Genomic DNA, 12,917 nt, shown 5'->3' with positions numbered 1-12,917 from the left:
AATTTCTTTCTTGAGTGACACCTTAAATACACAGAGAATATCTGTGTTTTTGACTTTTTCTGGTAAGACTCAAGACCTGCAAAACCTGCAAGCACTGTTGGTTACTGTCTGCTAGGTATTTTTCCCACCCACCTAGCATTCCTTGTTCTGCTTTTTAACCTTGGTGATTTTAAGCTGCTCACCCTTACTGTAAATTGAGCTTTTTAACCTCCTCTATTTCTACACTGCTGCTTATATATTTATTTATTTGCCTTTCCTTGTGCTTATTTTGAAAAAATGCATTTTGATTCTCATTGCCTCTTCTGCTGATGTACTTGCTCTGAATTCATTATTTAACTAGCTGTTGGATAAAGTAGTGTATTTTTTTACATCAAGAGGACGGTGGATTTTTCTAGTGGCAGTAAGTGGTAGCCTGTTCTGCATAGTTTGCGGAAACACACCAGAGATTCCTGAATGTAATTGTTTTGGTGACTGGAGGGCTTTTTAATCGGCTTACCTTGTTCTAGTGCCTTTATAAATTCTGCACAGTTGAGTGGTGCTTGGCTCATTTCTACAAAGCAAAGTACTTTTATTGAACACTCACACCTTTATAAGCTGTTTTAAGTACACTGCTGATATCTTGAATTACTTATTGACTTTCCTTAAGTTTAGGTTTGTTTGTGGTAGCATTTTACTCCAAACACTCTTGCTGTGCTTTTACATTAGGAGGAGTGGTGTTATTCTAGTTGCAGTAGGTATTTACCTGGTTTATCTGAGTTGGGAAGCACACAAAAGAGCTCTAAGTGTACTTGTTTTATTGGCCAGAAGATTCAGTAGTCAGATTTCTGTATTTCCAGTGCTGGTATAAATTCACCACATTTGCACAGAGCTGCTCATTGTGCCAATGCCCTGTACAAATGCAAATGTCTGGAAACATTGCTTATTTTCATTGTACTGTGAAAGTTTATTGTGCTATTTATTGTTTATTTTGCACTTCTTTAAAGTTTAAGTTGCATTTTCAAACTGCTGTAAGGGCTACTGTTTTGCACTGGAATATGTTGCATCTAGTGCTTCTTAGTTAGTATTAGGCATCTGCTTGAGGTTCTTTAACACTTGGGCTTCAAACCAGTCATTTTACATTAAGAGGGACAAAGTCTGCACTATTGTGGCAGGAGAGGGCTGTTTTCACCTATATGAGCTAAGAATTGGTGTTGGAAAGCTCATTGTGTGCTCACCTGATTGGCCTTAGGGCATAGTTAGTGTAAAACTTGCTTTTTTGTGATCATATGTAAGCCTCGCGCTTGCAAGAAGCTGGTCTTCATGCAGTGGCAGTTACCTGAAGTTGAAATGTCCCTATAAAAACCACCTCAGAACTTTACCTCAGTCGTGCTTTACTCATGGGGCAAGGTGAGCAGCATTTATGCATTTAGGTAGGACTATTTAGGTCTACCTTACCTTATTATAGCACCCAGGACTATTGCTGTTCAGAGAAGATCAGGTTTGGGCTCTGGGCAGCATCTCCTGTTAGGCTGACTGCAGATTACACCAAGTAAGCACACTTCCCGCATCTGGTTCCAAACATCCTCCACTGCTATCCCTTGCAAGTACACATTAGGACCTGTAACTGTTGATGGGCACTTTTCTGCTATCTCTGAATCCAGTTTGGTGGACATGGGCATCCTGAAGCAATGTAACTATTGCCTTATTTTATTTAGTTTTTATTTTTATTTTACAAATGCTGTGTTCTGACTTTTAATATATGAGACTGGACTTATATTGCTTAACATCTTTAGAGGTATGTCCTGTGAAACGATGAGCTCTGCTTATTTTAATGTATGAGAAGAGATTTTACTATTCTGATAGTTAGATATTTCTAATGAATAGAGATACGTTGAAGATACTATTTTTAAATTACCAGTGTCACAAAGCATATCTAACGTAATTACTTAATTTAGATGATGATCTACTGTGGCAAGCTGTTTTAGTGCATTTTCTGTGAAACATATAGTAGATAAAGTGCTTTTCACTGTCCTAATTTGCACCTATATTTCCTTCTCCTTCCTAGGAACACTGTCTATCTTTTTCACCCAACTCAGCCCGCCCCCTTTGAAAGGCTGGCAATGCTACGAGACTGCTGCTCGTATTCCACTGAAAACCTAAGCAGTCAAACTCTATTTTTAAAACAAAGTACAAATAATCAGTAAAGGAGACAAGGTTAATCGTTTCCTCTCAGTAATCTTTCTAGTCTGGGAAGTAGCTCTTTAGTGGACTGCATAGGGGTCCGCAGTACTGGCAACATCATACTAGGCTCCCCCCTGTAAACCTGCAGCCAAATTTTAAAGAAAACTGTAGGAAACTAATAATTTACTGTTAGCCATTCACTTTGTATTGCATTCTGCCCTGACTAGTACACACATATTGTCTCTGCTATCTCACGGCCTGGTTGGGTCCCTCTCTGTTCACCTCGCTTCGCTGGGCTCACTCAGCTCCCTTACCCTCCTCCATATCCCACCCACCCCAGTACACCTACCTTTATTCTAACCCCTCATCACCTGACCACTACCTACTCCAGTCACCTACCTCTCATGATTCTCGCCATCCACACCCCCTGACTCCCTGCCTGATACACACATATCCACTCTACTGCTTACAGCCAAGCATCACTACTATACAATATGCAAATCACACTAGCATCTCTCTTGCTAGCTGTCACAACTCTAGCCTACATCACATCCATACATGCTAACAAACCACTGGACAACACTACATACCATACAACACATATTTCCACACTTACAAAAACTCACATAAACTTTGTTATCAGCCCTACAATATTCAAAGATAGCACAATACTACATGCCAAGATGTTACACTAGAAAAATATCATTTAGAGCCAGCATAGAAATAGCTCACACAGTTAAACATATACTACTTATTGCAAAGAAACTACGTATCTCAGGAGACATACACCCTAACCCAGGACCATTCAAAATCATAATCTGAACCAAACAGACATCTGACCTACTGATTCTTAACATCAACACCAGGATTATATCTAACAAGCTCCCTGACCTACTTGCATTCATAACCCACTATTCTCCTCACATACTGACCCTTACAGAGACATGGCTAAAACCTAGCACCCAAAACAAAGAAATCCTCCTCCCAGGTTATAATTTCTTAAGACTAGATAGAGTAGGCTGGAAGGGAGGTAGGGTTGCAATTCTCTTTAAAAACGCACTCAACATCCAACCTCCACAAACCCCTCTATCTAAATTTCATAACGTGGAAACCTTAGCCTCTGTCTTATACATAAATAACACACAAAAAATTCAACATATTTTGCTGCTACATCCCTCCAAGAAATAACTCTCCCATAATTGTTTATTGTCATATATTACTGTGGGGTTTTTCTCCCCGGGTCTCCACTGAAAACAGGCCACTGGCCTAGTTGGACATACCCGGTAAACAAATGTAATAAATAAATAAATAAACAAACAAACAAACAAATAAATAAATAAATTGAGGAAATCATACACTGGGCTAGTGATAATCTTCCACAAGAAACTATCCTACTAGGCGCCTTAAATACTGACTGGTCAGTCTGTAACTCTAACAACCCCACTAACCATATTAACCTCTTTGGATTTTCCCAACTCATTCAAGAACCCACTAGAGCAGATAAAAAAATCCCCAAAACAATCTATTCTTGATTGGACACTGGTCAATTGCCCCAAACAAAACTACCATACAGGCTGTCTACTAGATGGTCTTAGTGACCACCTTCCCACATTCCTCATACGCAAACGCACCAATATACCCAAGCCCATAGCTTACAGACAAATCAGAGACGACCACAACCTAAACCCTCAGGATCCTAACACTATTTTAAAACAATGTAACTGGGAGCCACTACAAACCCTAGGATTAACCTAGGCAGTCGACTACTTCAATAGTACCTTCACCAATGTCCACAATAGAGTCGCACCCATCAGGAAGGTAAGAGTTAAGACTAACCATGCAGAGAGACAAGAGTCCTACTAAAGTCCAGGGACAAGGCTTGGAAAATCTGGAAGAGAGACAACACTACCTTAGCCAAACAAAACTACCAACAACTTAGAAATCAGGCCAAGAAACAAACCAAACTTGATAAACAAAACTATTTCCTTGGTGTCCATAGAAAATACTCAAAAAATCCTGAAAAATGTTGGCAAACTATCAACTCCCTACTAAAACCAGGGAAAACTACCACTCCAGCTCTGAGCTCCACCAGTAATAGCAAGAGCATAGCATCCCAGTTTAATCACCATTTCACAGAATCTATTCTGACATTATCCACCCAATTATCCAAAAACAACCATAAGCATACCCCAACCAAATGTCTAGATAATATTCCTTCCTTTGCCGTCTCACCTGTTCCCACCTCTACAATTAAAAAAACCTCCTCCTAAAATTGAAGCCTACCACCCTTGCAGCTGATAGTTTACCTGCCAACTTCCTAAAAATAGCTGCTGTATCCTTATCTTATCCTATCTCTATCCTTATCAACTGTGCCATACAGGAAGCCTATATCCCTCATCTATGGAAAGTTTCATATATTATTCCTCTTCATAAAGCTGGCAACTCTTAACGACTTCTTAAATTACCGTCCCATTGCCATACTATCTCCCTTATCTAAGCTGCTTGAGAAATGTATTCATTCTCAGGTTATGCAGTTCGGAACGCACATAAACTCCTTTCCACCACACAACATGGATTTTGGCCATACCATAGTACAATTACTGCCCTTCTGTCTTTTACTAATTTGGTTAATCAACACAGAAATGACAATAACTTTGTATTTGCTATATTCTTAGATCTCTCCAAAACTTTTGATATGGTCTCACACTCCTTACTACTAGATACTCTAGCCTCCCTATCCTTTGTCCCCTGTACTGTGGCCTGGTTCAAGAACTATCTGTCTGACAGGCAGCAATCCATCCAATGGCAAGGCACACTGTCTCCGTTACTTCCTACTACCATTGGCATGCCACAAGTCTCAATACTGGGCCCACTTCGTTTTTTCTATTTTCACTAACAATTTGTATACCTTCACCCAAGATGCCACACTTATCCAGTATGCAGATGATTCAACTCTAATCTGCTCGGCCCCTTCTCTCACCACTCTACAACAACTCACTCAGGAATATTTTAGCTCTGTGGAGAGATGGATTATATAGCTCATCCTAAACACCAACAAGACTAAATTGCTGATGTTCACCCCCAATAAATCAAAAACTACCCCTCTTTCCTTTACTATCACTTCCAAAAATGGCACTACCATTCTTCTTCTACTCATACTAAGCTCCTTGGAGTAGAAACTGACAAAAACCTCCTCTTTGATGTCCATATTTCCCAAACCATCAAAAAAGTACAGAAAAAATGGGAACACTATACAGACACAAACATTTCCTCTCAGATCAGGCACGAATCACCCTAGCCCAAACTCACCTATTGTCCAAACTAATGTACTCAACACCAATTATTACCTTGACCAGAAAACTTGATCTTGAGAAACTTGAGTCATGCTATAATAAAATTGCCAAGTTTGCTAACAACTCCTCTTTCATAACTCACCACTGTCAGGCTCTAAAGGACCTACAATGGCTTGGACTTCCTCAGCTACTCAGTTACTACCAACTAATCATTGCCTATGACATCCTGAAATATCCTGATAAAAGCCCAGTGTTAAGTCAGCTTCTCACTCATTACAAAGCCAATCGCTTTCTCCGTTCTGTTGACAAATCACTACTCTGTATCTCAAGGGCTAACAATAATGCAGGGAAAGCTCTATTCTCCCACACCATAGCTAGAACCTGGAATAACCTTCCCCCTTCTCTGACTTCTGCATGCACTACTACACTGTTCAAAAACTCACATCTTATGAACACCTGGCTATGTCCATGTATTACATAACATTTAATCTGAGGGTCTATATTATGATATGACATGCTCAGAAGAGCGAATGACACATAATCGACCCCATGTAACTGAAAGCTTATAACGTTGAAACCTCAGAACAGCTATTTTTTTCCAAGGGGAAAAAAAAATCGCTGTTCTGTAACAAAAAAACAAACAAAAAAAACATAAAACATTACATAATGTGGGGGGGTTGCCCCCCACACCCCCCCTACTTAAATATACCAACTCTGAGATTGATAAAATACAACAAAAAACCAGGCTAAAATAGTGGGAAGTATACTTGCTGTGTTCAATTCAAATCAGTCACAAAAGGTAACCAAATGTTCCACAAAAGAAACGAAGCTGTAACCTACAAACCGCTTTACTTTGCGAACTCTTAATCCAATAAAAAAAGAGTCAAAATCACCATAGAGTGTTCATTCGAACCTACTCATCCACTGGGCAATAGCTTGTAGAAAAACACGCAGCCAGCATGTAAAAATAAATCCAAGCGTCCAGTAGAAACCACGTTTATTAAAATAATTAGAACACAGGGCTAGCGCTTTCAACGAATCTTCATCAGGCCACTAACAAACAAACATACTGACATCCCTTTTATAGCAAAATGCTAGAGTCAACTACTGATGTCACATCCTGTTTGGACATACTGAAGTCAACTCTGATGTCACATCCTGTTATACATAAAATATTTAAAGTGACATCACTTTTGTAGTAAAACGCTACAAGCAACTCTGATGCCACATCCTACTAAATGTAAAATCTTATAAAATGTTTCAAATTATTTAAAATGTTAAAAATATATATGCAGACATTTTGTAAACAGTGTACAATAAAAATGTTCTAAAATAACATTTCACCCTAGTTTAACTGCTGCTGCATGTAGCATTCAAAATGTTTTAAAATAATTTAAATATCTATGTAACCATCTCATAGACAGTATGCAGCAAATAAGGTGTTTCACAATTACATACTATCTTTCTATAAATACTGCACTTATATGCATACTAGTAACAAAAATGGCACGCATGTTTAGTATTTAATAATAAGCGATATAATCCCATTTGAAATACTTGTATGTATAATTACATGTTTAAAATAGGGATCAAATTAATAAAGATATTAATATCTACACATGAGCTATTTAGCATAATTATAACTGTACAGAAATGATCATTCAAAACACTGCATCTAAAATTTGTACAGCGTGTGCTTCTAAATATCATAATATCTGTAACAGCATAAATCATTCAAAACAGATATGTGCACGCAAAGATGTTGATAACGGCTGATATTATAAACATAAAAATATATGAGACTAAATGTGCAAAATCAGGTGAAATATGTGTGCTGGATGAGAGAGGAATGCATGGTATATCAGCATCTTTCATAACAATTGGCCCCTAAAAAGCCTGCAGAGTAAAATACAGAGACAACGATGGAGGCAGAAATGGAAAAATGTGAGGTATGAAAATGTTATAAATATAAAAGTAAAACCAGCCAGAAGTTAATGAAGGGTGGCAAAGGGGTGAAAAGCTTCAATAAAGTTTCCTAGCTTTAAGTATGGGTTTGATGGAGACTCTGTCATTGAGGCCTGGGTACAAATCAGCCCTAAGCCTGATGATCCATTTGGCCTCTATCTGTTCCGTGGTGTTAAAAATATCTCCTCTTCTACGAGATAGAACATTGTTTTGAATTACTTGAAACAAAAAGCTATGTTGGGTAGATGTATTAATTACATGCCTAGACAGAGCATTTGAAGAACATCTGACTTTGATTTTATATAAGTGTTCCCTAATACGGTCTTTAAACTTTCTGTCCATCTTCCCTACATAAAGCAGGGCAGTGTACACAGGTAGCCAGGTACACCACATGGCAGGTCTCACAAGTGGCAGAAACTGTGAAATGAAATTCTTGTCCTGTAATAGGATGATTGAATTTATCAGTTTCTTTAATGAATTGCAATAATTGCATTTTTACACTTTTAGTCATTTTATGATTACTGGTTGTATTTATGTCAAACCTATTCGGACCACATAACATTCTGTGTAAATTCAACTTATTTTTATATGTAAATTTTGGTTCTTGGCTCAATATCTCAGAAATAACTGGATCTGTTAGCAAGATGTCCCAATGTTTCGATATATGCTTTCAATACTATTTACATCTTGTGTAAAATGTACGGTATTCTGATAACCTCCACTGCTAGTTTTGGTGATGCTACTATCATCTCGTTTACTAGTGAAGTAGGGAAAAGCCCTGCCTTCTCTCAATTCACCTATGGTATCTAAAGAAGCATCAACTTCTGTTACCGTGTAAGACCTGTCTATAAATTTATTCCTCAAGTCTTCTATGCCTGTTTTAAAGCATGAGTCTTCAGAAAACAGCCTAGATACCCTCATGGCTTGACTTTTGACGATGTTACCAAAGACATGCTTAGGATGCATGCTGCTTCGATGGAGAAAGTTATTTCTATAGCAATCCTTTCGAAAAACTCCAGTGTTAAGTATACCATTTGGTAATTGTTCAACATATACGTCTAAATAGGGTATGACATCTTTGGAATTAACCATAGAAAATCTTAAACTGGTGTCTTGATTTATTTTTTCATAGAAAAACCTCAATTGTTCTTCATCACCTTTCCAAATAAGGAAGAGGTTATCTACAAACCTAGTGTAGAAAGAAACATTCTTCTTTCTACACTAGGTTTGTAGATAACCTCTTCCTTATTTGGAAAGGTGATGAAGAACAATTGAGGTTTTTCTATGATAAAATAAATCAAGACACCAGTTTTTTAAGATTTTCTATGGTTAATTCCAAAGATGTCATACCCTATTTAGACGTATATGTTGAACAATTACCAAATGGTATACTTAACACTGGAGTTTTTCGAAAGGATTGCTATAGAAATAACTTTCTCCATCGAAGCAGCATGCATCCTAAGCATGTCTTTGGTAACATCAAAAAGTCAAGCCATGAGGGTATCTAGGCTGTTTTCTGAAGACTCATGCTTTAAAACAGGCATAGAAGACTTGAGGAATAAATTTATAGACAGGTCTTACACGGTAACAGAAGTTGATGCTTCTTAGGTACCATAGGTGAATTGAGAGAAGGCAGGGCTTTTCCCTACTTCTAGTAAACGATGATAGTAGCATCACCAAACTAGCAGTGGAGGTTATCAGAATACATACATTTTACACAAGATGTAAATAGTATTGAAAGCATATATCAAAACATTGGGACATCTTGCTAACAGATCCAGTTATTTCTGAGATATTGAGCCAAGAACCAAAATTTACATATAAAAATAAGTTGAATTTACACAGAATGTTATGTGGTCCTAATAGGTTTGACATAAATACAACCAGTAATCATAAAATGACTAAAAAGTGTCAAAAATGCAATTATTGCAAATTCATTAAAGAAACTGATAAATTCAATCATCCTATTACAGGACAAGAATTTCATTTCACAGTTTCTGCCACTTGTGAGACCTGCCATGTGGTGTACCTGGCTACCTGTGTACACTGCCCCTGCTTATGTAGGGAAGACGGACAGAAAGTTTAAAGACCGTATTAGGGAACACTTATATAAAATCAAAGTCAGATGTTCTTCAAATGCTCTGTCTAGGCATGTAATTATTCAAAACAATGTTCTATCTCGTAGAAGAGGAGATATTTTTAACACCACGGAACAGATAGAGGCCAAATGGATCATCAGGCTTAGGGCTGATTTGTACCCAGGCCTCAATGACAGAGTCTCCATCAAACCCATACTTAAAGCTAGGAAACTTCATTGAAGCTTTTCACCCCTTTGCCACCCTTCATTAACTTCTGGCTGGTTTTACTTTTATATTTATAACATTTTCATACCTCACATTTTTCCATTTCTGCCTCCATCGTTGTCTCTGTATTTTACTCTGCAGGCTTTTTAGGGGCCAATTGTTATGAAAGATGCTGATATACCATGCATTCCTCTCTCATCCAGCACACATATTTCACCTGATTTTGCACATTTAGTCTCATATATTTTTATGTTTATAATATCAGCCGTTATCAACATCTTTGCGTGTGCACATATCTGTTTTGAATGATTTATGCTGTTACAGATATTATGATATTTAGAAGCACACGCTGTACAAATTTTAGATGCAGTGTTTTGAATGATCATTTCTGTACAGTTATAATTATGCTAAATTGTGTAGATATTAATATCTTTATTAATTTGATCCCTATTTTAAACATGTATTTATACATACAAGTATTTCAAATGGGATTATATCGCTTATTATTAAATACTAAACATGCGTACATTTTGTTACTAGTATGCATATAAGTGCAGTATTTATAGAAAGATAGTATGTAATTGTGAAACACCTTATTTGCTGCATACTGTCTATGAGATGGTTACATAGATATTTAAATTATTTTAAAACATTTTGAATGCTACATGCAGCAGCAGTTAAAGTAGGGTGAAATGTTATTTTAGAACATTTTTATTGTACACTGTTTACAAAATGTCTGCATATATATTTTTAACATTTTAAATAATTTGAAACATTTTATAAGATTTTACATTTAGTAGGATGTGGCATCAGAGTTGCTTGTAGCGTTTTACTACAAAAGTGATGTCACTTTAAATATTTTATGTATAACAGGATGTGACATCAGAGTTGACTTCAGTATGTCCAAACAGGATGTGACATCAGTAGTTGACTCTAGCATTTTGCTATAAAAGGGATGTCAGTATGTTTGTTTGTTAGTGGCCTGATGAAAATTCGTTGAAAGCGCTAGCCCTGTGTTCTAATTATTTTAATAAACGTGGTTTCTACTGGACGCTTGGATTTATTTTTACATGCTGGCTGCGTGTTTTTTCTACAAGCTATTGCCCAGTGGATGAGTAGGTTCGAATGAACACTCTATGGTAATTGTGACTCTTTTTTATTGGATTAAGAGTTCGCAAAGTAAAGCGGGTTTGTAGGTTACAGCTTCGTTTCTTTTTGTGGAACATTTGGTTACCTTTTGTGACTGATTTGAATTGAACACAGCAAGTATACTTCCCACTATTTTAGCCTGGTTTTTTGTTGTATTTTATAAGTCTTGTTTATTATCAGGCGAACAGAGTGTAGCGAGCATTATTCTTTGTTTTCAACTCTGAGATTGCACTACAGTGCCAAAAATGGGAAAGTAGTGAAAGCGGCCAAGCCAATTCTTTCCCAGGGAAAGAATTCGCTGAAAAGCTGCTTCGCTGTTTTGCCTTTTTGCGCTTTTCAATTCAACAAAGACGCATTCGACAACCTGCGTCTGCAACAGTGTAATAGGGAGCCTAATCTGATGTTGTTAATCTTTGTTCATTCATTACTGATGGGTTATTTGTTCCGTCCTCGGAACTAAGCCGGCCAACTCTTGAGCCAAGGTCCTACCCAGAATGGTCTGCTCCCTGTTACTTCAGTTGTCATTTGCTGTGTTGCTGTACAGCCGTGTCAAGCCACTGTCTCAGCTAAGTGTCTAATTTTTTGAAAGTTTATATATTGTTATTACTCTAAATTTTTCCCAAAAGTTTATTCTAATATTTTCCTACCCTATCACACACTTTAGACTCTCTCCCTTTAGTCTTTTCCCTTTATTACCCTCTTTTCCTACCTTATGGTAATTCTCCATTACCATCGTTGGTAATCCTTCTTTTTCTCTTTTTACCCTTTTGGTGGGTAGCCCTTATTCTTCCTTTTGGTACTGTGCTTCTTCTCCACACCAGTTATGTCGGATAAGAAAAGTAGCGCTGGTTTCAAGCAGTGCAAGGATTGCAGCCGTAAGTTACCGCTTTCTGATGGCCATGACTTATGTGTGTACTGTCTTAATGTCTCCCACTTGACTGTGGATCCTCCGTGTGGGATTTGTAAAAATTTCTCTACCAGGACTCTCAACGAGAGGAAGAATAAGTTAATTTTGAAAGGTCTCCTCAAGTCTCCTTTCTCTGAGGCTGTTTCTGGGTTGGAGGGCTCACACCCTCCTGTTAAACTCCGCAAGAGGCGTTCTTCATCTTCTTCATCAAAGTCACTCCCTTCTTCTCCCTCTGGAGATCGTAGGGAGACTCACAAGAAGGTGAAATTGATTACTACTCTGGTGCTGACCCCTGTGACCCTGTTGGCGCCAGGCTTGGCACCGCCTCAAATGATTCTGACTACAGCCATGTCTCCTTTATCGATACCGGCACCTGAGTTCCCAGTGCAGACAGCTACGGTTACAACAGTTCTGTTGCAACCCCATAATGGCACCATCAGTACAGGTTCAGTCCCCTTTGGCACTGTTGGTACAGTCACCTTCGGCTTCAAGTATGACTCTTCTGTACTCCACAGTGCAGACATTTTCTGCACCGACATGTGCTTTGGTGCAGTCCTTCCCGGCACTGTCCTTATTGCCGGTGCAGACACTTTTCACTACAGCACCGTACCCTTCGTGGCAGACCTTTGCCTCTATGGTGCAGATACCTTCAACTACTACGGCGCTGACATCTTCGGCGCAGACTTTTTCCACACCATTTTCTTTGGTGCAGACTCCCTCAGCATCCGAGCTCTGCACCTATTGAATTAGCAAGGACCAAATATTCCCCTTCACTGGATCCTTTTGCTAGCAGTCAATATAGTCCTTTCTTAGAAAGGCCAGAATCGCCATCAGCTTTCTCCATGAGGTCATCCAAGAGTCTTTCTAAACAGGATGTGTTGCGGCTTGTTGACCAGTTGCTTGTGGCCAGAGGTCTTTCTCAACCATCGAAGTCCACATTCCCTCATTCAGGTGAACATATATCTCCTCAAACCCCAATGTTTACTCCTCCTTCGACTTCCACTCAAGTCTCGAAGCCTATTACTCCGACAGCAGCTTCTCTCCCTCTGACTCCAATAGTGGATTTCACTTTGGAACCAGAGTCATCCTTGTGGCCTTTGGTGCACTAGGCTTCGGGCTCTTCTCAGGCTAGTGGCTGTG

The 12,917-nt window shown here is 38.4% G+C and overlaps 1 protein-coding gene across 1 annotated transcript in view; it reads left to right on the top strand.

Moving 5' to 3' along the window:
- Positions 1-12,917, top strand: part of LRRC51 (leucine rich repeat containing 51) — a 369,001-nt gene that overhangs the window by 98,338 nt on the left and 257,746 nt on the right. The window lies entirely within an intron of this gene.

The sequence above is a fragment of the Protopterus annectens genome, chromosome 5.part1 (assembly GCF_019279795.1).
Source record: "Protopterus annectens isolate FY-2018-M chromosome 5.part1, PAN1.0, whole genome shotgun sequence".
Classification (NCBI taxonomy): Eukaryota; Metazoa; Chordata; order Ceratodontiformes; family Protopteridae; genus Protopterus; species Protopterus annectens.
Note: the sequence above shows the minus strand (reverse complement) of the source record. Positions and strands in the feature narration are given on the sequence as shown.